Source organism: Coregonus lavaretus (genome assembly GCF_964263955.1).
Source record: "Coregonus lavaretus genome assembly, chromosome: 11".
In the NCBI taxonomy this organism is placed as follows: domain Eukaryota; kingdom Metazoa; phylum Chordata; class Actinopteri; order Salmoniformes; family Salmonidae; genus Coregonus; species Coregonus lavaretus.
In genome coordinates, this window is record NC_139998.1 from 3606288 (window position 1) to 3632309 (window position 26022).

The 26022-nt window shown below is 41.1% G+C and overlaps 1 protein-coding gene across 4 annotated transcripts in view; it reads right to left on the minus strand.

Moving 5' to 3' along the window:
* Positions 1-26022, minus strand: part of LOC311136858 (tumor protein p53-inducible protein 11-like) — a 121203-nt gene that overhangs the window by 79032 nt on the left and 16149 nt on the right. The window contains exons 1-2 of one of the 4 annotated variants that reach the window (XM_084171155.1): positions 14341-14564; positions 13968-14040 (exon numbers count right to left, since the gene is read on the minus strand). The exons of 1 other annotated variant lie outside the window; for it this stretch is intronic. The gene's annotated coding sequence lies outside the window, so the exon portion shown is untranslated. 2 more of the 4 variants (XM_084171153.1, XM_084171154.1) reach the window with 2 other exon arrangements.

A 26022-nucleotide genomic window follows, 5' to 3' on the forward strand; every position in this document is an offset into this window, starting at 1 on the left:
CGGGTCATGGCGGAGGAGCCCCCGCTGTATTGTTCCTGTTTTTAAAAAACCTAGACTTCCATGTGAATGATTGTAGCTGCAGCCACAGTCTCAGAAAAGATGCTGGCATCCGGCCCGAGGAGGAAGAGTGTGCCACTGCCAGCCTGCCATGGCCCTAGCAGCTTGTTGACAGCTCATTGAGCTTCAGTTCCTACTAATACATCTGAAAGTATGAAAAGCCAAGGCATCAAGTCCACCTGACTGCCGCGGACAGATTATTTTAAAAGTTGTGTCACACTACTCGCGGTGGAAAACTCAATCAAGTGTGTCACTAACCCTGATCTGAACGGTTTTCCAATGCTTTTGAGCCTGGTGTTTACATTAAAAGAAGCAGGGCACACAAAGTGAGCCTTAGGGCTTTGTAAAATAGCCTTCCTTTGGTTAGAACATGTAACCTATCAATTTCAATGTGACTTCCCTGGTTAAATAAAATAGAAATTAATTAATATATTTTTTTAAATAATCAGTGCTCATGATCACATCCTTCCTACAGTCCAGGTTTATAATCAACAGAAAAATACCAAAAGACCTTCAAACTATCTTTAAGTCAAGTTAATATTAGGAGACCGGATGAATTGTCTGATTAAAAGGTCAGACGCACTGTCGTCGCGTTTCCATCCAGAGAAGATCTGGGTCTATCATGTCTGTCGGGTGTTGAGATCTGCATGGGTCCATTACTGCCCACCGGACAAGTTTCTTTCAGTTTAGTCTGGTCTGTTACCCCATGGTCCTTGGAGTTCTAGGAAGGGGTTTCTGAGGTTTAGAAGTAAACTTCTACTAAATGTAATAATGCATTAGTTTAAATTTACAAGCTCTGTTAATGCAATGTTATATGTCTCAGAGATGTTAAATAGATAGTGCAGTATTTATTTTCCATTTTTAATCCATCCTCTCTTTTAATGATCAAAAAAGTGATTAATCAATCTATAAAACTATCTGAAGACCAAGCACATAAAAAGGTTCAATAAATAAACCTGTAATTGACATTCATTCTTATCTAACACATGCTTAATCATCCTAGATCTATGTATGTTGCATAACACACACGCCAATACCCATATCCACCTATTTCCCAATACTCGGTTCTACTACCCATAACATTAATAAGTTGAGAAACTGAATCGCGTTACTGACCTATAAAATCAGTGTTTAGTGTTTGCTGTTGGTTTAGTGAGCTATTCACAGTTGATGGCTCCTGGAGAATGGGATTTAGCCAGAAATGCAAGGGTAGTGCTCATTAGGCACCAAATGATGGGGGGAAAAACATTTCACAACGTTTTCTGTTGCGTGACCTGATGAACATGACCCAGGTTTCCGGTTTCACTCTAACTTTCTTCCTGCAACACCAGTTTTACTCCTTTCTCTCAAACAACTTTCAGTCTAGTGATTTGAATGGCTTCCTTGCAAGGGAGTTCGTTAGACTCCTTTGCAGCTATTATGGCACCTCATTCCTAGAACTCATCTCATCTGAGTGTCATTGTTTTCATGTTGCCCGAGGCGGTCATTGGTTGTTCAAGTCACCGGGCAGAATCCATTCTACAGAAGGCATAATACACACACACACCAAAAAAAAAGACACACACACACAAACACACACACACGTCTTGTTCCAATTCAGTCTCTCTGATTGGTTTCTCAATCATTATCTAAGTGCAGAGAGCAAATAATAAAGGCACCGGTTGCAAATCAAAGGTGGGAACATCACATGAAAATCCATAGGGTCACTAGGGCTGACCCCATTTAAACGACTGGTCGATTGTTTGGTCGATAGTCTGTTGGTCGACCAATATTGTTTTAGACGAGCAGTGACACATATACAGTGCCTTGCAAAAGTATTCATCCCCCTTGGCATTTTTTTTCCTATTTTGTTGCATTACAACCTGTAATTTAAATGGATTTTTATTTGGATTTCACGTAATGGACATACACAAAATAGTCCAAAATTGGTGAAGTGAAAAATAACTAATATATTCACCCCCTTTCCTATGAAGCCCCTAAATAAGATCTGGTGCAACCATTTTTACCTTCAGAAGTCACGTAATTTGTTAAATAAAGTCCACCTGTGTGCAATCTAAGTGTCACATGATTGGTCACATGATCTCAGTATATATACACGCCTGAATACTGAATAGTTATGCACGCTCAAGTTCTGTTTCACCCCAAAAAAAAATTCGCATCTTCAAAGTGGTAGGCATGTTGTGTAAATCAAATGATACAACCCCCCCCAAAATCCATTTTAATTCCAAGTTGTAAGGAAACAAAATAGGAAAAATGCCAAGGGGGGTGAATACTATCGCAAGCCACTGTACAATCTGTTTGCCTTCCATTTGGGACTTATTAGCCTACTAACAACATTTGCATAGAAGCATGACGGGCCACCCCCAGGTGGTGAAGGTAGGAAACAATTTCTCCACTTCGCTGATCCTCAACACTGGGGCCCCACAGGGTGCGTGTTCAGGCCCCTCCTGTACTCCCTGTTCACCCATGACTGCATGGCCAAGCACGCCTCTAACTCAATCATCAAGTTTGCAGATGACACAACAGTAGTAGGCTTGATTACCAACAATGATGAGACAGCCTACAGGGAGGAGGTGAGGGCTCTGGAAGTGTGGTGCCAGGAAAACTCAACGTCAACAAAACAAAGGAGATGATCGTGGACTTCAGGAAAAAGCAGAATGTGCACCCCCCTATCCACATCGACGGGACCGCAGTGGAGAAGGTGGAAAGCTTCAAGTTCTTTGGCGTACACATCACTGACGAACTGAAACGGTCCACCCACACAGACAGTGTGGTGAAGAAGGCACAACAGAGCCTCTTCAACCTCAGGAGGCTGAAGAAATTTGGCTTGGCACCTAAAACCCTCACAAACTTTTACAGATGCACAATTGAGAGCATCCTGTCGGGCTGTATCACCGCCTGGTCCGGCAACTGCACCGCCCGCAAACACAGGGCTCTCCAGAGGGTGGTGCGGCTGCCGAACGCATTACCCGGGGCAAATGACTAAAACGTAAATGTAAACTACCCGCCCTCCAGGACACCTACAGCACCCGATGTCATAGGAAGGCCAAAAAGATAATCAAGGACATCAACCACCCGAGCCACTGCCTGTTAAACCCGCTATCATCCAGAAGGTGAGGTCAGTACAGGTGCATCAAAGCTGGGACCGAGAGATTGAAAAACAGCTTCTATCTCAAGGCCATCAGACTGTTAAATAGCCATCACATTAGAGTCTGCTGCTGCCTATTGAAATCACTGGCCACTTTAAGAAATGGAACACTAGTCACTTTAATAATGTTTACATATCTTGCATTACTCATCTCATATGTACAGTTGGTCGGAAGTTTACATACACTTAGGTTGGAGTCCTTAAAACTTGTTTTTCAACCACTCCACAAATTTCTTGTTAACAAACTATAGTTTTAGCAAGTCGGTTAGGACACCTACTTTGTGCATGACAAGTAATTTTTCCAACAATTGCTTACAGACAGATTATTTCACTTATAATTCACTGTATCACAATTCCAGTGGGCCAGAAGTTTATTTACACTAAGTTGACTGTGCCTTTAAACAGCTTGGAAAATTCCAGAAAATGATGTCATGGCTTTAGAAGCTTCTGATAGGCTAATTGACATCATTTGAGTCCTCTGTAGCTCAATTGGTAGAGTATGGCGCTTGTAACGCCAAGGTAGTGGGTTCGATCCCCGGGACCACCCATACGTAAGAATTTATGCACACATGACTAAGTCGCTTTGGATTAAAGCGTCTGCTAAATGGCATATTATTATTTCTATTATTATTAATTGGAGGTGTACCTGTGGATGTATTTCAAGGCCTACCTTCAAACTCAGTGCCTCTTTGCTTAACATCATTGGAAAATCCAAATAAATCAGCCAAGACCTCAGAAAAAAAATTGTAGACCTCCAAAGGTCTGGTTCATCCTTGGGAGCAATTTCCAAACGCCTGAAGGTACCACGTTCATCTGTACAAACAATAGTATGCAAGTATAAACACCATGGGACCACGCAGCCTTCATACCACTCAGGAAGGAGATGTGTTCTGTCTCCTAGAGATGAACGTACTTTGGTGCGAAAAGTGCAAATCAATCCCTGAACAACAGCAAAGGACCTTGTGAAGATGCTGGAGGAAACAGGTACAAAAGTATCTATATCCACAGTAAAGCGAGTCCTATATCGACATAACCTGAAAGGCCGCTCAGCAAGGAAGAAGCCACTTCTCCAAAACCACCATAAAAAAGCCAGACTATGGTTTGCAACTTCACATGGGGAGAAAGATCGTACTTTTTGGAGAAATGTCCTTTGGTCTGATGAAACAAAAATATAACTGTTTGGCCATAATGACCATCGTTATATTTGGAGGAAAAAGGGGGGGCTTGCAAGCCGAAGAACACCATCCCAACCGTGAAGCACGGGGGTGGCAGCATCATGCTGTGGGGGTGCTTTGCTGCAGGAGGGACTGGTGCACTTCACAAAATAGATGGCATCATGAGGAAGGAAAATTATGTGGATATATTGAAGCAACATCTCAAGACATCAGTCAGGAAGTTAAAGCTTGGTTGCAAATAGGTCTTCCAAATGGACAATGACCCGAAGCATACTTCCAAAGTTGTGGCAAAATGGCTTAAGGACAACAAAGTCAAGGTATTGGAGTGGCCATCACAAAGCCCAGACCTCAAACCTATAGAACATTTGTGGGCAGAACTGAAAAAGCGTGTGCGAGCAAGGAGGCCTACAAACCTGACTCAGTTACACCAGCTCTGTCAGGAGGAATGGGCCAAAATTCACCCGAACCGTTTGACCCAAGTTAAACTATTTAAAGGCAATGCTACCAAATACTAATTGAGTGTATGTAAACTTCTGACCCATTGGGAATGTGATGAAAGAAATAAAACTGAAATAAATCATTCTTTCTACTATTATTCTGACATTTCACATTCTTGAAATAAAAGTGGTGATCCTAACTGACCTAAGATAGGGAATTTTTACTAGGATTAAATGTCAGGAATTGTGAAAAACTGAGTTTAAATGTATTTGGCTAAGGTGTATGTAAACTTCCGACTTCAACTGTATATACTGTATTCTATAAAATTCTACTGTATCTTAGTCCATGCCGCTCTGTCATTGCTTGTCCATATATGTATATATTCTTAATTCCATTCCTTACTTAGATTTGCGTGTATTGGGTATATGTTGTGAAATTAATTGTTAGACATTCCTTGTTAGATATTACTGCACTGTCGGAGCTAGAAGCACAAGCATTTCGCTACACCCGCAATAACATCTGCTAAATACGTGTAAGTGACAAATAAAATTTGATTTGATGATTCCAGCGCGTCACTCCTGTATGAAAGGACATCACATACCTGGCGAGTGCTGCACAACAGTGAGTGACTAACAAGGCTCCGGTCTATTGGTCTCTCGACGTTGTGTGCTTGTAAACAAACACCACGTGACTGGGTACTACCGGTAAGCTTCATAATGAAACATTGTGACAGGTGAAATGAAGAACAAACTTCTTTATTTCCTAACATATTGCACAAGTTTACTGCAGGTATTTACTTAAAAAGTAGCCAAAAATATTCAATTATTCAATTAAAAAAACTTCAAAAAGGAATAGTTTCAACGCTATTGAAAAACCATCCCTTGGCTATTTCCAAATACCCAAGTATATACGGTATACCGCCCAAGCCTAATGCAAATATGTCCAACGTAACAGTGATTGGGGACATTGCCCTGTGTACGGTGCACTCTTTCGGATGGGTCGTTAAACGGGTGTCCTGACTCTCTGTGGTCACTAAAGATCCCATGGAACATCGTAAGAATAGGAGTGTTAACCCCGGTATCCTGGCTAAATTCCTAATCTGGCCCTCATGTCATCATGGCCACCTAATCATCCCCAGCTTCCAATTGGCTCACTCATTCATACCCCCTCCTCTCTCCTGTAACTATTCTCCAGGACATTGCTTTAAATGAGCATGTGTTCTCAGTCAACTTACCTGGTAAAATAAGGGTAAAATAAAAGCTCCTATCTGATATCTTAGCACCATGTTTGTCTAGCCAGCTAGCTAGCATAGTAGGTAATATAGCTAGCTAGCTAACACCACAGATGTTATTGTAATCTTTGCTAACGGGTCACAAAGCTGTCAGCTTAGCTTGCTTATTGCGTGCATGCCCGGGCACGTCGACACAAGCTTTATTCTTGTTGAATTACCTAAACTAATATTTGCAACAGGAGTTTGATTTTGGTCACTGAGTCAATTCATCAATACTGCCTCTTTCTGTTGGAGAATATATAGCAGTAAGCTAGCTCAGCGGGACTATTAGCAAAGCTGATAGAGAAGGGCCGATAGACTAGAAAGGGCCAATATTGGCCCAATATATTGTCTTGGCTGATTATCGGTCGTTCTCTAGAACGGACATCAAAACTCAATCTTAAACCAGAGATATAAAAAAATCTAATACTTGGTGGAATGTGCTTTGTGGCTTGTCCCGAAAAATATAATTTGTTTTGACTCTAGTGTTCCATTTGTACATGTGCATTTGCAGGGCACAACAAAAAAGAAAAGGCAAGAATCACAGTTGTTCTCCCTAAATTCCCTTTCCCCTCCGTGCCTCACTCACAGAATTGCGTTCCGACCGCTCCCTCTACACACAGGTTCTGAGTTCGCACACAAGCTCCCGTTAGGCCTACAGAATAAATGCCTATGAAAACGGTAGGACACTGGGCATGAAAAAATGTGATTGGTTGATTGAAGTAGGGAAATGGTTGTTCTAACAACAAGCTGCAGTTTTAGAATAAATGCGTCCCGTCTATTTTCCACTTAGGCTACTTTGTGAACTGCTAGTGCCATTTAGAATTGATTACCTTATGCTATAACCCCCATAAACAGACAGGTTCCACACTGAAAATATACGAAAACATTAGTTTGATAGAGACAAAGAGCATATTTTCATCAGAATCCTTAAGCCTAGGCCCACTCACCAAACAGATGTTGTGGTGTCTGTAATTTTTAACCATGCAGTGTTCAATGTGGAATTGTTAATCCATTTAGAAAATTCTGCAGGCCTATATCGAAAATAAAGATTTTGGTTTGTAACCCTGAATAAATTGTATTTCCACGCCAAACTAAGCCCGGTTTCAAATGATCACTCTGAGAATAACTGTTCCAGACGTTGGCACTGGCAACTTTTTTCATTTGGAAAAATGTTCGGTTGTATTTTATTCTGTTATATTACATCATGTTTTTTTTGCTATAAAACAGATGTGTCTTGACTAGCGCTGTTACGGTGACCATATTACCGCCACACCGGCGGTCACAAGTCACAACGGCAGTCAAATTCCACGGGACCGTTTAGTCACGGTAATTAGGCTTCTCCAAACTCTGATGCTGCTGATGGTCATTAGTAGCCTACCAAACTTGCTAACTGCCTGATACTCAGCATTATTGTCCCTCTAGTCACTGACATCAATGCAAATGTAATCGAAAATCAAATCAAACAAGTTGCGCAACATTTCTAAAGGCTATGCAATTGCGTGAGAAAACAGAGTGATGGCCTCTATTAAAAAGAGGAGGATCCCATCAGCTTTCTATAGGCTAGACCTACTATATTTATTTCTCAACTTTCCTAATATCAAGCACATTGCTTATCTTTACAACAGGAGTATAGCCTACCTGGCTGGCAGGAAAATAAACTACGGGAAAAGCGTCCTATCCACTTAAATAGCAAATGGAGATGACATGTATTTTTTTCCGCTGCCCCTGTTTCGAGACAGGTGCACGATAATGGTCCATTCTAAATCAAAACAAATTCCACACATATATTATTTAGTATATGTAAAGATGGGATTAAATCAAGAATAGTGTGATGGGGGTGACAATATTAGCCTATCACTTGTGAATGATTTTCCAAATGTTGTTACATTACAGGCTTATTCTAAAAAAGGATTAAATAAATACAAATCCTCAATCTACACACAACACTCCACAATGACAATGTGAAAACAGGTTAAGAAATTTGAGCAAATTGATAAAAAACGGAAATACCTTATTTACATAAGTATTCAGACCATTTGCTATGAGACTCAAAATTGAGCTCCGGTGCATCCTGTTTCCAGTGATCATCCTAGAGATGTTTCTACAACTTGATTTGGAGTCCAAATTCAATTGATTTGACATGATTTGGAAAGGCACACACCTGTCTATATAAAGGTCCAGCAGTTGACAGTGCATGTCAGAGCAAAAACCAAGCCATGAGGTCGAAGGAATTGTCCGTAGAGCTCCGAGACAGGATTGTGTCTAGGCACAGACGTTTGGCAGGGTAACAAAATATTTCTGCATCATTGAAGGTCCCCAAGAACACAGTGGCCTCCATCATTCTTAAATGGAAGAAGTTTGGAACCACTAAGACTGTTCCTAGAGCTAGCCGCCCGGCCAAACTGAGCAATCGGGGGAGAAGGGCCTTGGTCAAGGAGGTAACCAAGAACCCGATGGTCACGCTGACAGAGCTCCAGAGTTCCTCTGTGGAGATGGGAGAACCTTCCAGAAGGATGACCATCTCTGCAGCACTCCACCAATCAGGTCTTTATGGTAGAGTGGCCAGACGGAAGCCACTCCTCAGTAAAAGGCACATGACAGCCCGCTTGGAGTTTGCCAAAAGGCACCTAAAGGACTCACAGACCATGAGAAACAAGATTCTCTGGTCTGATGAAACCAAGATTGAACTCTTTGGCCTGAATGCCAAGCATCAATTCTGGAGGAGACCTGGCACCATCCCTACAGTAGAGCATGGTGATGGCAGCATCATGCTGTGGGGATGTTTTTCAGCAGCAGGGACTGGGAGACTAGTCAGGATCGAGGGAAAGATGAACGGAGCAAAGTACAGAGAGATCCTTGATGAAAACCTGCTCCAGAGCGCTCAGGACCTCAGACTGGGGCGAAGGTTCACCTTCCAACAGGACAACGACCCTAAGCACACAGCCAAGACATCGCAGGAGTGGCTTCGGGACAAGTCTCTGAATGTCCTTGAGTGGCCCAGCCAGAGCCCGGACTTGAACCCGATCAAACATCTCTGAAAAGACCTGAAAATAGCCGTGCAGAGACGCTCCCCATCCAACCTGACAGAGCTTGAGAGGATCTGCAGAGAGGAATGGGAGAAACTCCCCAAATACAGGTGTGCCAAGCGTGTAGTGTCATACCCAAGAAGACTCAAGGCTGTAATCACTGCCAAAGGTGCTTCAACAAAGTACTGAGTAAAGGGTCTGAATAGTTATGCAAATGTGATATTTCAGTTGTTTGTTTATAAATTTCGAACAACCTGTTTTCACTTTGTCATTATGGGGTATTGTGTGTAGATTTAAGAGGGGAAGAAAATCAATGTAATCAATTTTAGAATAAGGCTGTAGCATAACAAAACGTGGAGAAAGTCAGGTTTGGGGAAGATAATTCTCACCATAAAAATGCACCTTTATAATAAAAGCATTACATGCATAATCGCATTTCTGATCACTTTTGAGAATGGTGTTTTCCTGCTAATGGAACATTGGCGCTTATAGTCTACTGCCGTGTGTGTTTTCTTCTGCACTTATAATGTGAAGAAATAGCCTAATAGTTAATCAACATTTTAAGCTAAACTTTCTCAACAGGTTTTTTGATGCTAGTGGTTGTATTAATTTGGGATCTATCGCATCCCACAACTGTCCCAGACTATGTTTGGAATAGGTCAACTTTTATACTATGGGGAAATAGTAGATTGACATAGGCTAGTGTTTTTGCTGTTCATTAGGCCTACTCATCTTGTTGGCCGACGAAAAGTAAAATGTGGACAGTTCTTCCAATATGCGCCTCGGAATTGGAAAAGGATGCGCGAAGTGGCGTCCCTGATGTGTCTGTCTTTATTTGTAGCCTGTGAGATTGACGGAGAGCCATATGAGTGAGAGGTGCTTCGGCACGCTGCCGGGAGAAGGGAATTATAATTATTATATTCAGCCCAAGGGCACAACGGCCACTGGCCGCAAAAGGCATGGATTTTTTAGGGGGCATTACAGCCACACAAATGGAATGCAGATGGAAAATGTGAGGCATAATCAAGTGCTTGTCAAATTGTGAATGAGAGATTGATGAAGTGTGTACAGCCTGTGCAAAAAAACAAACAAAGCAGAGCTTGTGCCTTTCATGCAACTTTTTTTGTTAGAGTCACATCATGCAGCCTTACAATTTATTAAAAATCAAAACATATAGCACAACATTTGTATCACAAATAAAGTTACATAAATAACTAAGCATATGTGACTCCTTTCAGGAAACTAGGGGTATGTCGCACGTCACTAATTCACAGGAGAGCCATTAAACTTTTTTTTTAAATCAAAATGCGTTTTTCTGCTGAAATGCCTTCTAGAACATGTGAACTTTCATGTGCCTTAATAACAAACTTGTATGCCATCTGTAAAAATGAATACAATTGTAAAATTATGAGCCTAGTTGGTTTAGCCATCGAAAAAGACAGGAACCCTCTCGCTAGCCATGATTAGCTGCGATAATGGAAGGGCTGGATATGCCGAGAGATGAGTTCGGATTAGTCTGCCATGTAGCATGCTTCTGTCTATAACATGAGCTGGTCAGTATGCGTAGGTAAACCTTTCTAACCCAGCTTTTTTTTTTTATATCACGTAGTAGACCTGTAAAAGTGTTGCTCTCCACTTTCTGGAGGACAGAGTTTTTAAATCAGTGGAATGCCCTGTGGAATTAGAGTATGATAGCTAAGGAGATGGAGAAAATTCTGGCGTTTGATTGCAATTATGCAGAGGGAGTCGGAACGAGAACTCACAGAATACTGTTGTATAACACACCTGTCTCCGGATTACATCTTCAAACTAAGGGCAACCATGGCATCCGTGACAGAGAGGGAGAAGTGTCCATCCACGTATACATGTAAGATAGTCTAGCTGGCTACATTTTCAGATATTATTTGTTTGTAATTTTGTCAGAAAGTCATTTTCATTTCAAGTTAAAGCACACAGTGCTAACATTACATGTGTGATCTGTGTAGTAATATTATTTGTATCTCAGAGCCATTTGCATTGCTAGTTATAGCCTAATGTTAGATAGCTAACATTGAACCTGGTTGGTTAGCTACCTGCAGATTCACGCAGGTTAGTAACGTTATGAGTTGGGTTTATGGTTCATTGTTTAGCTAGCTAGCTAGCTAGCTAGCTACGTCTTAACAAAAGACTCCACTATGACTCCGGTAGAATGCCCTGCTTTTATTTCGTCACACTCACAACCGTAAGCTACTTTCTGTAATTGGCTTAATAATGATCTTGTTGTGAGTTTATTTTCCTGTAATAATGATGACAAATGAGCTAAAGTGAAGATGCTGTCAACTATATGATATGGTCATTATTTGAACTGGCTAACCCGCTAACTAACATTAGCTAGCTAGCTAACAAGCTAGAAACAAAGCAAAACATTGTTTAGAAAGTTGCCTTTAGTTGCCTAGTTTGCTAGATTGACATATACTACATTCATTTTTAAACAGGTATTGGTAAACTAGTTATGCTATTTTGGACCACCAGGCTGCTGATGTCATGCAGCCTGTAGTTTTTGTGTTTATACTTTTTAATAACGACAATGACAAGTTTGATATCGGACGACAATAGAATGTTCATGATGTCACTGCACTGTCGATAGACGTAGTATAAACCAGCCTTTAATCTTAAATCTTTGGCTGTTTAGTACATGGCCTCACATGTGAATCCTTAAAGAGATGGGTGGGGCTAAGGTTTAAGAGGGTGTGAACGATGCTGAATGGGTGTAGACAAAGAAGAGCTCTCCAGTAGTTTTACCAAAACATTCATGGGTTATTTTCTCAAGAGTGAGGTTACAAGTTTATCAACTTTCAAAGCAGAATTACTTTCCCGTTGTTCCTTAACTACAGTATATGATATACAATTTTCTAGCTCCGAGTCTCTACTTTTATCCAATGTAAAAAACACAATTTCAAAATGTTGCTACATAAGACCGAATCGAGCCGGTCGTTCACATATAGGAGTACATGTTTCTTTGTTAACCGCTCAACACAGAATAGCCGCATGTGCGCACTCCCTCAAATCGTTTGGAGAAAATATATTTTCTACTTCATTCAGCTATGTTCAATTGCATTTTTGTGCACTGTTGGCATATACACTGAACATAAATATAAACACAACATGTAAAGTGTTGTCCCATGTTTCATGAGCTGAAATAAAAGATCCCAGAAATGTGCCATACGCACAAAAAGCATATTTTGCTCTATTTTTGGCCACACATTCGTTTACATCCCTGTTAATAAGCATTTCTCCTTTGCCAAAATAATCCATTCACCTGACAGGTGTGGCATATCAAGAAGCTGATTAAACAGCATGATCATTACACAAGTGCACCCTGTGCAGGGGACAATAAAAGGCCACTCTAAAATGTGCAGTTTTGTCACACAACACAATGCCACAGATGTCTCAAGTTTTGAGGGAGCATGCAATTGGCATGATGACTGCAGCAATGTCTACCAGAGCTGTTACCAGAGAATTGAATGTTAATTTCTCTACCATAAGCCGCCTCCAACATAATTTTAAAGAATTTGGCAGTACATCCAACCGGCCTCACAACCGCAGAACAAGTGTAACCACACCAGCCCAGGACCTACACATTCGGCATCTTCACCTGCGTGATTGTCTGAGACCAGACACCCGGTCAGTTGATGAAACGGAGGAGTATTTCTGTCTGTAATAAAGCCCTTTTATGAGGAAAAACTCATTCTGATTGGCTGGACCTGGCTCCCCAGTGGCTGCGCCCCTGTCTTGTGAAATCCATAGATTAGGGCCTAATTAATTAATTTCAATTGACTGATTTCCTTATATGAACTGTAACTCAGTAAAACCATTGAAATTGTTGCGTTTATATTTTTGTTCAGTATATATCCACATCAATATAAAGTTGAACCTCCCATTTTCCTAAAATAAATGTAGGAAGACAATTATGACAATGTTTTTTTTTTTTTACTGAAATTGTCCATAACTTGTTGGCTACACGATTACTCAATAAATTGTGCCAGCCCTAAAAGCACATTGAATGAACAATCATCCAATGTGTTGCATCACAGTGTGTGTAAAACTTAAAGGGGCAATCCTTAGTTCAAACAATAAAGCGGTCACCCCACCTCTGGTTTGGTACAGAGCTATTGATGTAAGGACTGACAGTTCAATATGTCAAAATTATAGTTTTAAGCTTCTTGAGGCTATACAGAGTATGTTTACATTAAACCTGGTTTACAAACATTGGAATAAAACAAGCTTATATTTTAGGTTCTAAATGGGGTACGACAGCTGAACTAAGCTCGAGGCATTTATAGGTTATTATCTTCAAGAATAAAATGGGTATATACAGGTAACAGACAAAATAAAGGAAACACCAACATAAAGTCTCTTAATAGGGCGTTGGGCCAATACGAGCCAGAACAGATTCAATGCACATTGGCATAGATTCTACAGGAGTCTGGAACTATTGAAGGGATGCAACACCATTCTTCAATGAGAAATTCCATTGTTCGGTGTTTTGTTGATGGTGGTGGAAAATGCTGTATCAGGCGCTGCTCCAGAATCTCTCATAAGCGTTACATTGGGTTGAGATCTGGTGACTGACACACCCTTTAAACCCCCTATGAGTCTTTGAGATCCCTCTTTCAAAGTCACAGAGATCGCTTCTTCTAGCCATGGCAGCCAAAATAATGGGCAATTGGGCATTTTATACATGACCCTAAGCATGACAGGATGTTAATTGCTTAATTCACTCAGAAAACCATACCTGTGTGGAAGCACCTGCTTTCAATATACTTCGTATCCCTCATTTACTCAAATGTTTCCTTTATTTGGTAACTTACCGGTATCATTCATCACTAATATAGTCCCAAAATGGATGTAGCAACTGGTTTGGAGGGTCCGTCTTCGCTGTGTCTTAAAGCAGCAGTTTTATGTAACAATACAGAGCGAGGGTTAGAATAATTTGTCCCAGCAGATGGTTAGCATTCATCTGCATTACTGTAGTGGCTCATGCAGCAGCTCTTCAAAGTTATTCAAAAAAATTATAAAATGTTACTTTGAACGACAAATTGTTTTACATAAAAGATCACAGAACACCCTAATACTGGGTTCCTGAGCTCAAAGACTTGCCTGAGGAACCAAAAACACACACCTTCAGGCAGAATGAAGCATGCATAGACATCCATGAGTAGCAAACATAGCTGACATATTTACCTGAAGTTGCCATCAATGACTTACAGATGTCCCAAGGTTAAAGTAAAAGCTCAACGCATACGTAACACTACTGTTACACAGTACACCCAGAAATCAAACCCTAGAAAAGTCTAGCCCTGCTGTTACGATTGAGTTAGTCAGGACTTGTTTTATGTACAAAAACAAAGTAGGTAAGTTGGCAGACTGGCAGTAGACATTCATGACGACTTACGTCTGAAACGCTCCGTTTGATCAACAACATGTACAAAATGTGTGCAAATTGTAAGTAAACATTAGTGACGACTTATGTCTGAAAGACTGTTTGTACTCGTCCGTCTGTACATGGCTTGGCAGTTGAGCAGTTGGCTTTCACATCAGGATTGCGCCATCAGGGATCAGCTCAACATCATTGCCCTACGCCTGCATACCGGGGGGGGATGCCAATTGTGTGCCAACTGTGCCTTCCGGCCATGGCTGTAAGTCCAGTCTGTGTGAGATTGCACCACTTCTAGCAGTGTGCACACAGGGAGGGGTCGTTCAAACAGAACAACAACAGACTGAGAAAGGGATAGACTACCTGGACATTATTTGATTGTGAGGAATTAATATTTGACTAATTAAAAATAAATAAAAGTATGCCAAGAACTAGCTGGATTTGTCCAATAACAAACACTAATTTTTGTTTTCTATTTCCAAAGATTTTTAAATGTTTTTTCCTACTGAACAGGTCACCAGGCCAGCCAATGACAGGAAGGAAACTCCATCCTGACCCGGCAGGTCTGAAACAGTACTCATAATAACAGACCAGAGCAATGTATTTAGAGAGTTGGGACACTGAGGTTTCTGCATTATGATGTATTTACATGACACTACAAAATTCTATGGCAGCCATGTTTGCGCGCCATAAACATTACACAGGGGATATTTAAACAATGCTATGTAACGGAATGTCTAGAACTACAACAAAAATCGAAATTCTAGCTGCCAGCTTTGAAATCAGCATATTTTGCATTATGGTATTATCACAAACAAAGTATAGGGTAGTGAATTGATGTTAGCTTCAGCTGTAAGCTAGCAAGGAAAGTTTGCCTACAAAGCTGGAAGCTTCCGGTATCTTCTTGCATTGTAAAGTGTTCTAGCCTGTTATGGGCATTGTTTTGTGAACAGTAATTAACAGTTGCAACATTTCTAAATGCTGTGTCGCATAATTCAAGTGTGTTAACTTCTATGCAGCATGAATGGGGGAGATAACATGATGCAGGCCAGACTCTCAGTGAGTGCAGTGGTTCCTCAGGCCACGTGTCAAACACAAGGCCTGCGGGCCGAATCTGGCCCGTGACACATTTCTATCCGGCCCGCGCAATGATTTGGGTTGTCAATTCATTTTGGCTCGCTTCCATACAGATGCGCTGCGCTACAAGTCTCATCAAGCACTACATTTCCATTTGAGTCATTTAGCAGACGCTCTTATCCAGAGCGACTTACAGTTAGTGAGTGCATCAATGTATTAATTTTTTATTGGCCCCCCCGTGGGAATCGAACCCACAACCCTGGCATTGATAACGCCATGCTCTACCAACTGAGCTACATCCTTGCCGGCAGTTCCCTCCCCTACCCTGGACGACGCTGGGCCAATTGTGCACCGCCCCATGGGTCTCCCGGTCGAGGCCGGTTACGACAGAGCCTGGATTCGAACCAGGATCTCTAGTGGCACAGCGATGCAGTGCCTTAGACCACTGCGCCACTTGGGAGGCACTACCAACGTGCTGCACGCCAAACCGCAGTGCATTACCACACACACACACCCCTCGTCCCAGACCCACACATGAGCCAGCCAGTATCATATAATCACTAATGGCACTGACCGAATCTTCTACCGGACAGAACGTTTAAATGTCCATGGCAAGTTTCAGTTTCAAAGGGTCATTGCTGTAGCCTAAAGAACATGTCATCTTGGTTGTCAAAAAGTTATAAGATAAAGGATTCACACGCAGATATAAATGACTCAAGGACAATAGGACACACAATTGAGTATAAATTAGAAATTACAGCCTGATGCGCTCACATTGGAAAATTCGACATCAATTGTGTTGCTTTCGTGTGTCCCGTTTACCGTGTACAGCGGAGGGAAAGTGTACAGACACATGCCACAGTCCTAGCTAGGCTACTGAAATGTTGCAGTCTGGCCTCGGTTTTAAAGCTTGACGAGAATAACCAAAAAACTAGAACCTCCAACAAAACCCAATGCAAAGGAGAAACATGTAGGATTATTACAGCAACATTTGAGCAGTAGCATAGGCTGGCTACTCAACTACAATACATTTTGAGTGCACCATACAGCAATGCTGCATTCAACTACACTGGTGATCCACTCAGTGAAAAAAACATGTTTTAAGATTAAATGTTACAACAACCTAGCTACGTTTTTGTTATTTGGACTTATTAAATACTTTTTGATTAGGGTCGCAGCATATTATGCATTTACATTTTAGTCATTTAGCAGACGCTCTTATCCAGAGCGACTTACAGTTAGTGCATACATTATATATATTTTTCCCATACTGGCCCCCCGAGGGAATTGAACCCACAACCCTGCCGTTGCAAACGCCATGCTCTATCAACTGAGCTACACGGGACATGCGCATCTGATTCTGCAAGCATAGCAGCAAAGGCTGTACAAATATTATTGATCTCTGTTTTAATATGTTAAAAATGCTATATACAGCATCCTATGTACATAAGTGGACATTATAAGGGCCATAAAAAAAATGGCCTGTTTGGGTCGCAGTTGTATGCACGTAAAAAGCTATGTCTGGGCCGCGAAATCAATGTGTTTTTTCAATATGGCCCTTGCGCTGATTGAGTTTGACACCCCTGGGCTAGAGCTAGCAAATAGTAAGTGGAGCAGGCATGGCGCTCGCGCTATAAGGGGACATCGGCTGCGCTGATAGACAGACCTGATCCTCTCAGTCAGTAGACGATGTTACATTTGATAGAAGTACCGAAAGTAACAAAAATTATAGTACCGAACAATTTTTCATTATTTTTTTAATAAAAAAAATACAGAAGTTTCGGTATACCGTGCAACACTATATGGTCATTTCCATGTAAAAGTATCCATGAGCACCAACGTGAAGTTCATAGGAGCATATCAAATTGGGTGTCAAATATCTATATATTTTTTTAGAAATTAAGAGACTGAGTATACAAAACATTAAGAACACCTGCTCTGTCCATGACAGACTGACAAGGTAAATACAGGTGAAAGCTATGATCCCTTATTTATTTAACTTGTTAAATCCACTTCAAAATCAGTGTAGATGAAAGGGAGGAGACAGGTTAAAGAAAGACTTTTAAGCCTTGAGACAATTGAGACATGGGATTGTGTATGTACGTGTGTCATTCAGAGGTTGAATGGGCAAGACAAAATATTTCAGTGCCTTTGAACAGGGTATGGTAGTAGATGTCAGGCGTACATGTTTGTGTCAAGAACTGCAATGCTGCTGGGTTTTTCATGCTCAACGTGTGTATCAAGAATGGTCCACCACCCAAAAGAACATCCAGCCATCTTGACAACTGTGGGAAGCATTGGAGTCAACATAGGCCAGCATTAGGCTTGGGCACTATACAGTATACCGGGGTATTTGTACAAACTTTTTCAATACATTTTAGTATTTGTAGCTATCTGCAGTCAACTTGTGCAATGCGTTAGGAGATAAAACAGATTGTGTTCTTATCTCACCTGTCACATTATGAAGCTTACTTAGTTCCCCATCACGGTTGAGCCAGTCACGTGTTTGTTTGGAAATAGCACAACAGGAGAAAGTGGGAGCAGGTGAGTCCAGCTGTGTATTGACAGGGGTCACGTTTTATATTGAAAGTCAGTGTTTTTTTGCTTCAATAGAGTGATTAGGGATGTGCACCTATAGTTTTCCTTCACAGAAGATACATTAGTGCAACACATTCAACATAAAATTGCTTCATTTTCATCAGATGAAAACAGAAGTGCAACGATATTTGGCTGGCAGTAAATGAGCAAGGCCTTTTTTGCAAAAACGATGCATGGCCATCATATTTCTAATGTTCAGGCCTATAATAGAAATAATGTAGCCAGCTACATTTCCTAATGTTTCGCTTAAAGTTAATCTAGCATTTTACCGGAGAAAATAGGCTGGCTACACTGAGAAAAGTACCGGAGAGAGGTAGCTACACATCAGTCAGAGTGCTGTCTGCTGATACAATGCCCATTTAGTGAATTCTCATCCGAGTTTAGATTTGCAATTGAAGAACAAAATTAGTCTGATGCTGAGCAGAAATTACAATAAGAAGCATTTTAGATGCGTTTACAAAACGTTGCAAGGTATTTCTTACACGTTCTTTTTTTCCTGCATGAATACGCATAATTATATGTTTAACCCAAACCCTAGTTTAACTTGCTATCTACAGTGGGGGAAAAAAGTATTTAGTCAGCCACCAATTGTGCAAGTTCTCCCACTGAAAAGGATGAGAGGCCTGTAATTTTCATCATAGGTACACGTCAACTATGACAGACAAATTGAGAATGTTTTTCCAGAAAATCACATTGTAGGATTTTTAATGAATTTATTAGCAAATTATGGTGGAATATATTTCCTACAAACAAGCAAGATTTCTGGCTCTCACAGACCTGTAACTTCTTCTTTAAGAGGCTCCTCTGTCCTCCACTCATTACCTGTATTAATGGCACCTGTTTGAACTTGTTATCAGTATAAAAGACACCTGTCCACAACCTCAAACAGTCACACTCCAAACTACACTATGGCCAAGACCAAAGAGCTGTCAAAGGACACCAGAAACAAAATTGTAGACCTGCACCAGGCTGGGAAGACTGAATCTGCAATAGGTAAGCAGCTTGGTTTGAAGAAATCAACTGTGGGAGCAATTATTAGGAAATGGAAGACATACAAGACCACTGATAATCTCCCTCGATCTGGGGCTCCATGCAAGATCTCACCCCGTGGGGTCAAAATGATCACAAGAACGGTGAGCAAAAATCCCAGAACCACACGGGGGGGGACCTAGTGAATGACCTGCAGAGAGCTGGGACCAAAGTAACAAAGCCTACCATCAGTAACACACTACGCCGCCAGGGACTCAAATCCTGCAGTGACAGACGTGTCCCCCTGCTTAAGCCAGTACATGTCCAGGCCCGTCTGAAGTTTGCTAGAGTGCATTTGGATGATCCAGAAGAGGATTGGGAGAATGTCATATCGTCAGATGAAACCAAAATAGAACTTTTTGGTAAAAACTCAACTCGTCGTGTTTGGAGGACAAAGACTGCTGAGTTGCATCCAAAGAACATCATACCTACTGTGAAGCATGCTTTGGGGCTGTTTTTCTGCAAAGGGACCAGGACGACTGATCCGGGTAAAGGAAAGAATGAATGGGGCCATGTATCATGAGATTTTGAGTGAAAACCTCCTTCCATCAGCAAGGGCATTGAAGATGAAACGTGGCTGGGTCTTTCAGCATGACAATGATCCCAAACCCACCGCCCGGGCAACGAAGGAGTGGCTTCGTAAGAAGCATTTCAAGGTCCTGGAGTGGCCTAGCCAGTCTCCAGATCTCAACCACATTGAAAATCTTTGGAGGGAGTTGAAAGTCCGTGTTGCCCAGCGACAGCCCCAAAACATCACTGCTCTAGAGGAGATCTGCATGGAGGAATGGGCCAAAATACCAGCAACAGTGTGTGAAAACCTTGTGAAGACTTACAGAAAACGTTTGACCTGTGTCATTGCCAACAAAGGGTATATAACAAAGTATTGAGTTATACTTAAATCCGAACTGGTTCTCAAGCAAATTAGTAAGATTGTCTCACCCACTGTTCAAGAAAGGCCTTTTTCCCTTTATTCAGATTACAACCTCTCACTTTCAGTTATTTGAAAAGGAAATAATCTCCCAAATGTCACTATTTCTAAAACAAGCCATAGAAAGTTGGTTGCAATTTCAATTTAATCCTCCAGAAACGACAGAACAAATAATGCAACAAATATTGTGGTTAAATTCAAATATACTAATTGACAAAAAACCTTTATTTTTTGACAGAATGTTTAAAAAAGGTATAATCTTCGTAAATGATATCATCGGTAGGACTGGTGGAGTTATGTCGCACATGCAGCTAACAAAAACATATGGAAATGTCTGCTCTACCCAAAATTACAACCAAATAATTGCAGCCTTACCGCAAAAGTGGAAGAGGAAAGTTGAAGGGGGAGAAAGTAAGGAACTTGTCTGTCGGCCTTGCATTAAAGAACATAATTGGTTAAGGAAAACTGTGATAAATAAAAGTATATCAGTTTCACTTAAGGACCAAAGGATTGACAGCAGTCCCATATAGATTGCAAAATAGTTGGGAAGAGATCTTTGACGTACCGATCCCATGGCATAGTGTTTATGAACTGACACGCAAAACGACACCGGATTCAAAAATTTGAATTTTTCAATTTAAATTATTATATAAAATTCTTGCTACCAATAGAATGTTATTTATATGGGGGATACAATCTTCCCAGCTCTGCAGATTTTGCTGTGAAGAGATAGAATCATTAGATCATTTGTTTTGGTTCTGTCCATTTGTAGCTTGTTTTTGGACACAGGTCCAGGAATGGCTAAAGGATTGCAATATTTACCTGGAACTAACCTTGCAGATAGCATTACTGGGTGATCTGAAAAGTCATAGTCAATCAATCAATAATATAATAATACTTTTAGCAAAAATGTTTATTTTTAATTCACAATCTGTAGAAGCAATGAGAATAGAAAGGTTCAGAACTTTTGTAAAACATCACAGTATGGTTGAAATATATATGGCAAATAGAAATCCTATATGGATGGTGTTAAGAGATAGATGGGAGGTATTGAATAGAGTTGAAGGATGGGACTAATAACAAATAACAACAAATAATAACAAAGATAGCTAATAATGTAAGCATACTGTGTCCATAATAAGTATATAGGTTGTATGTTGGGAGCTTTTGGGAAAGAGCACAGTTAGAAAGATATGGCATTTAGAAGCAAACCGGATGGACATCATGAAAATGATCGGAGAGGTTGAGAGTAGAAGAAGTTCAGGAGCAAAAAAATAGATAAATATATATATATACTTACTATCTACACCTTATGGACAGAGTTAATTTTACAATAATTCTATATATATATATATATATATATATATATATATATATATATATATATATATATATATATATATATATATATATATATAGAATTATTGTAAAATTAACTCTGTCCATAAGGTGTAGATAGTAAGTATAGACCGGAAGTAGAGGCCTGGGCGTTGTTGTTCACTAATTTACTCCAAGTAGGGAAAGGATGGTGGGGTTGAAAAGTAATAAAGGGGAATATATATATATATAAAAAAAAAAAAAACATGGGGGATTGGAAGTGATGCAGACAATTACATTGATAGAAGATACAATCTATCTGCAATATTAAGCTGATCCATCCCCCCCCCCCAAAAAAAAAAAATACAAAAAAAAACATTAAAAAAATAAATAAAATAAAAAATAAATAAAAGTATTGAGAAACTTTTGTGATTGACCAAATACTTATTTTCATACCCCCCCCCCCCCCCCCCAAGTCCTTTTTCCTTACAACTTCATCTAAAAGGTGTAAATTGAGTTTCCTGTAAACAATAGATATTATATTCCTTTTACCCAGGTAAAGACTGATCGTCTTTTCTTATTATCTGCTAAGCCATTACAATTATAACTGGCTATACTTATTTCACCACTTACCATAATGAGATACAAGTTTTGATTATACAGTTGTGGTCAAAAGTTTTGAGAATGACACAAATACTAATTTTCTCAAAGTCTGTTGCCTCAGTTTTGATGATGGCAATTTACATATACTCCAGAATGTCATGAAGAGTGATCAGATGAATTGCAATTCATTGCAAAGTCCCTCTTTGTCATGAAAATGAACTTAATCCCCCCAAAACATTTCCACTGCATTTCAGCCCTGCCACAAAAGGACCAGCTGACATCATGTCAGTGATTATCTTGTTAACACAGGTGAGAGTGTTGACGAGGACAAGGCTGGAGATCACTCTGTCATGCTGATTGAGTTAGAATAACAGACTGGAAGCTTTAAAAGGAGGGTGGTGCTTGAAATCATTGTTCTTCCTCTGTTAACCATGGTTACCTGCAAGGAAACGCGTGCCGTCATCATTGCTTCGCACAAAAAGGGCTTCACAGGCAAGGATATTGCTGCAGTAAGATTGCACCTAAATCAACCATTTATCGTCTCATCAAGAACTTCAAGGAGAGAGGTTCAATTGTTGTGAAGAAGGTATCAGGGCGCCCAAGTCCAGCAAGCGCCAGGAACGTCTCCTAAAGTTGATTCAGCTGTGGGATCGGGGCAGCACCAGTGCAGAGCTTGCTCAGGAATGACAGCAGGCAGGTGTGAGTGCATCTGCATGCACAGTGAGGTGAAGACTTTTGGAGGATGGCCTAGTGTCAAGAAGGGCAGCAAAAAAGCCACTCCTCTCCAGGAAAAACATCAGGGACAGACTGATATTCTGCAAAAGGTAAAGGGATTGGACTGCTGAGGACTGGGGTAAAGTCATTTTCTCTGATGAATCCCCTTTCTGATTGTTTGGGGCATCCGGATAACACCTTGTCCGGAGAAGACAAGGTGAGCGCTACCATCAGTCCTGTATCATGCCAACAGTAAAGCATCCTGAGACCATTCATGTGTGGGGTTGCTTCTCAGCCAAGGGAGTGGGCTCACTCACAATTTTGCCTAAGAACACAGCCATGAATAAAGAATGATACCAACACATCCTCCGAGAGCAACTTCTCCCAACCATCCAAGAACAGTTTGGTGACGACCAATGCCTTTTCCAGCATGATGGAGCACTTTGCCATAAGGCAAAAGTGATAACTAAGTGACTCGGGGAACAAAACATCGACATTCTGGGTCCATGGCCAGGAAACTCCCCAGACCTTAAACCCATCGATCCTCAAGAGGCGTGTGGACAAACAAAAACCCACAAATTCTGACAAACTCCAAGCATTGATTATGCAAGAATGGGCTGCCATCAGTCAGGATGTGGCCCAGAAGTTAATTGACAGCATACCAGGGCGGATTGCAGAGGTCTTGAAAAAGAAGGGTCAACACTGCAAATATTGACTCTTTGCATAAATGTAATGTAATTGTCAATAAAAGCCTTTGACACTTAAGGAATGCTTGTAATTATACTTCAGTATACCATAGTAACATCTGACAAAAATCTCATAACACTGAAGCAGCGAACTTTGTGAAGATCAATACTTGTGTCATTCTCAAAACTTTTGGTCATGACTGTACTTACCATAATGTTTGTAAACTTACCATTAAGAAAAAGTATTAACTGTTAAGCATACTGTAGCTGCTACTAAGTAAACCTCTAATTGTCCTCCAATATTCCACCCATTAAAACCTCCCCCCATCCCATGTTGGGTTGTCGTCCCCGTGACTGGCTGACCGCCCCTGTACACATGGCTCCTAGGACTTTTGAGAGATCGGGGCCCATCCTTTAAAAAGAGCACATGGTGCCACCTAGAGTACAGAACAAGATTCTCAGCCAACAGCATTTCTAACGCCTTCACCTCGGTTGTACTGCATCCTGTTATTTAAAAAATATATTTATATATCAAAAGATCTTGCACCTCCCGAGTGGTGCAGCGGTCTAAGGCACTGCATCGCAGTGTTGCGGAGTCACTACAGCCTGGGGTTCGATCCCAGGCTGTGTCACAACCGGCCGTGACCGGGAGTCCCATAGGGTGGCGCACAATTGGCCCAGCGACGTCCGGGTTAGGAGAGGGTTTGGCCAGGGGGGGCTTTATTTGGCTCATCGCGCTCTAGCGACTCCTTGTGGCGGGCTGGACGCCTGCAAGCTGACTTCGATCGTCAGTTGAACAGTGTTTCCTCTGACACATTAGTGCAGCTGGCTTCCGGATTAAGCGAGCGGGTGTTAAGAAGCAGCGTGGCTTGGTGGATCATGTTTCAGAGGACGCATGACTCGACCTTCGCCTCTCCCGAGCCCGTTGGGGAGTTGCAGCGTTGAGATAAGATCGTAACTGGATTGCAATTGGATATCACAATTGTGTTTATTTTTAATTTATTTTTTTAAATCTTGTATATCTTCATTTATTCCTACAATTGTAAAATAATATGTACAGTAATATAAGCACTTCTACGAAGGATTGTTACCTATAACACGAACTGGCTGTAGAAAAATCTAAATTTTTGTCAACAGAAGTGGGATACACACACACACATACACACACACACACACACACACACACACAAAAGCTCAAAATGTTCAACTGTTGTTCCATCCCCGAGCCCAACTCGAGAGAAGACTTGATGTGTGAATCCGTATACAGTTTGGCTGTTTAATGAGGCATGCCAATTTAAGCAGGAATGGGAAGATTTGATTAACCAATATCTAGTCCTAGCTGATGGAGCTTGGATACCCCCCAACACACATACACGCTGGTCTCCCGTTGTAACCCATCTTCCCAAGCACCTCTGTGCAATGATTATTCTGTGCCACCTACCGCCACAATAATATCATCCCAATTGCTGCCCATGCCTTATATGCTGAATGTAACCCATTAGGTAGATTGTGTTGAGCTCGAAGGACAACCACTTTAAGCACAAGTGTCTAATTAGTAATTACTGGGTTGGTTGAGGTGGGTGGATCGTGCTTTCAGAGATAGAAGCACTAAGGAGAAGAGGGACACAATGAATCCATCATTACTAAGGCCATGGTTACCTCATTCATATAAGTCGTCATCTCATTCAGAAGGTAGTGCATCCCATTGTGACACATGGTTAACCTCGTCTACTGAAACAGAGACGAGGACAGCAGTTCTTAGGCTATGTAACTTATCATAGGTGTCACTTATTTAATTCAGTAGGTAGTGAGTAAGCGCATTGAATCACATTTCCATTGTAGCATGATTGATAACATTGCCAACCAAGGAGACAAAGACATAATTGGTTCTCAACACAAGCCATCATAAGGCCATGGTTAGGGCTGAATGACAGGGGATGGGGATTGCTGTGTGTGGTGGAAAGCAGCCTGTAGAAGGAGAGAGACGACTCAAGTAGCGGAGTAAACTAGAATAACAGACGTTACACACGGCGGAGTGGCGTATCACCTTTAACAAACCAAACATTGAAATACCGTTATAGAAGGTAAAGTAAAAACCCAAACAGGTCCGTGCATCAAAACCGGTATATTTAAGCAATAAGGCCTGAGGGGGTGTTGTATATGGCCAATATACCATGGCTAAGGGCTGTTCTTACGCACGACGCAACGCGGAGTGTCTGGATACAGCCCTTAGTCGTGGTATATTGGCAATATCCCACAAACCCCTGAGGTGCCTTATTGCTATTATAAACTGGTTACCAACGTAATTGGAACAGTAAAAATTAATGTTTTGTCATCCCCGTGGTGTACGGTCTGATATACCACAGCTGTCAGCCAATCAGCATTCAGGGCTCGAACCACCCAGTTTATGAAGTTAAATACGATATAACACCCAGTCCTAATATCATTATGTTACATTAACCCCCAAGGAGACGAGGACATCATTGTTCCACAACACATCTATCCAATCCTCTGAGGTCTAGACAAAAGCCTAGAGG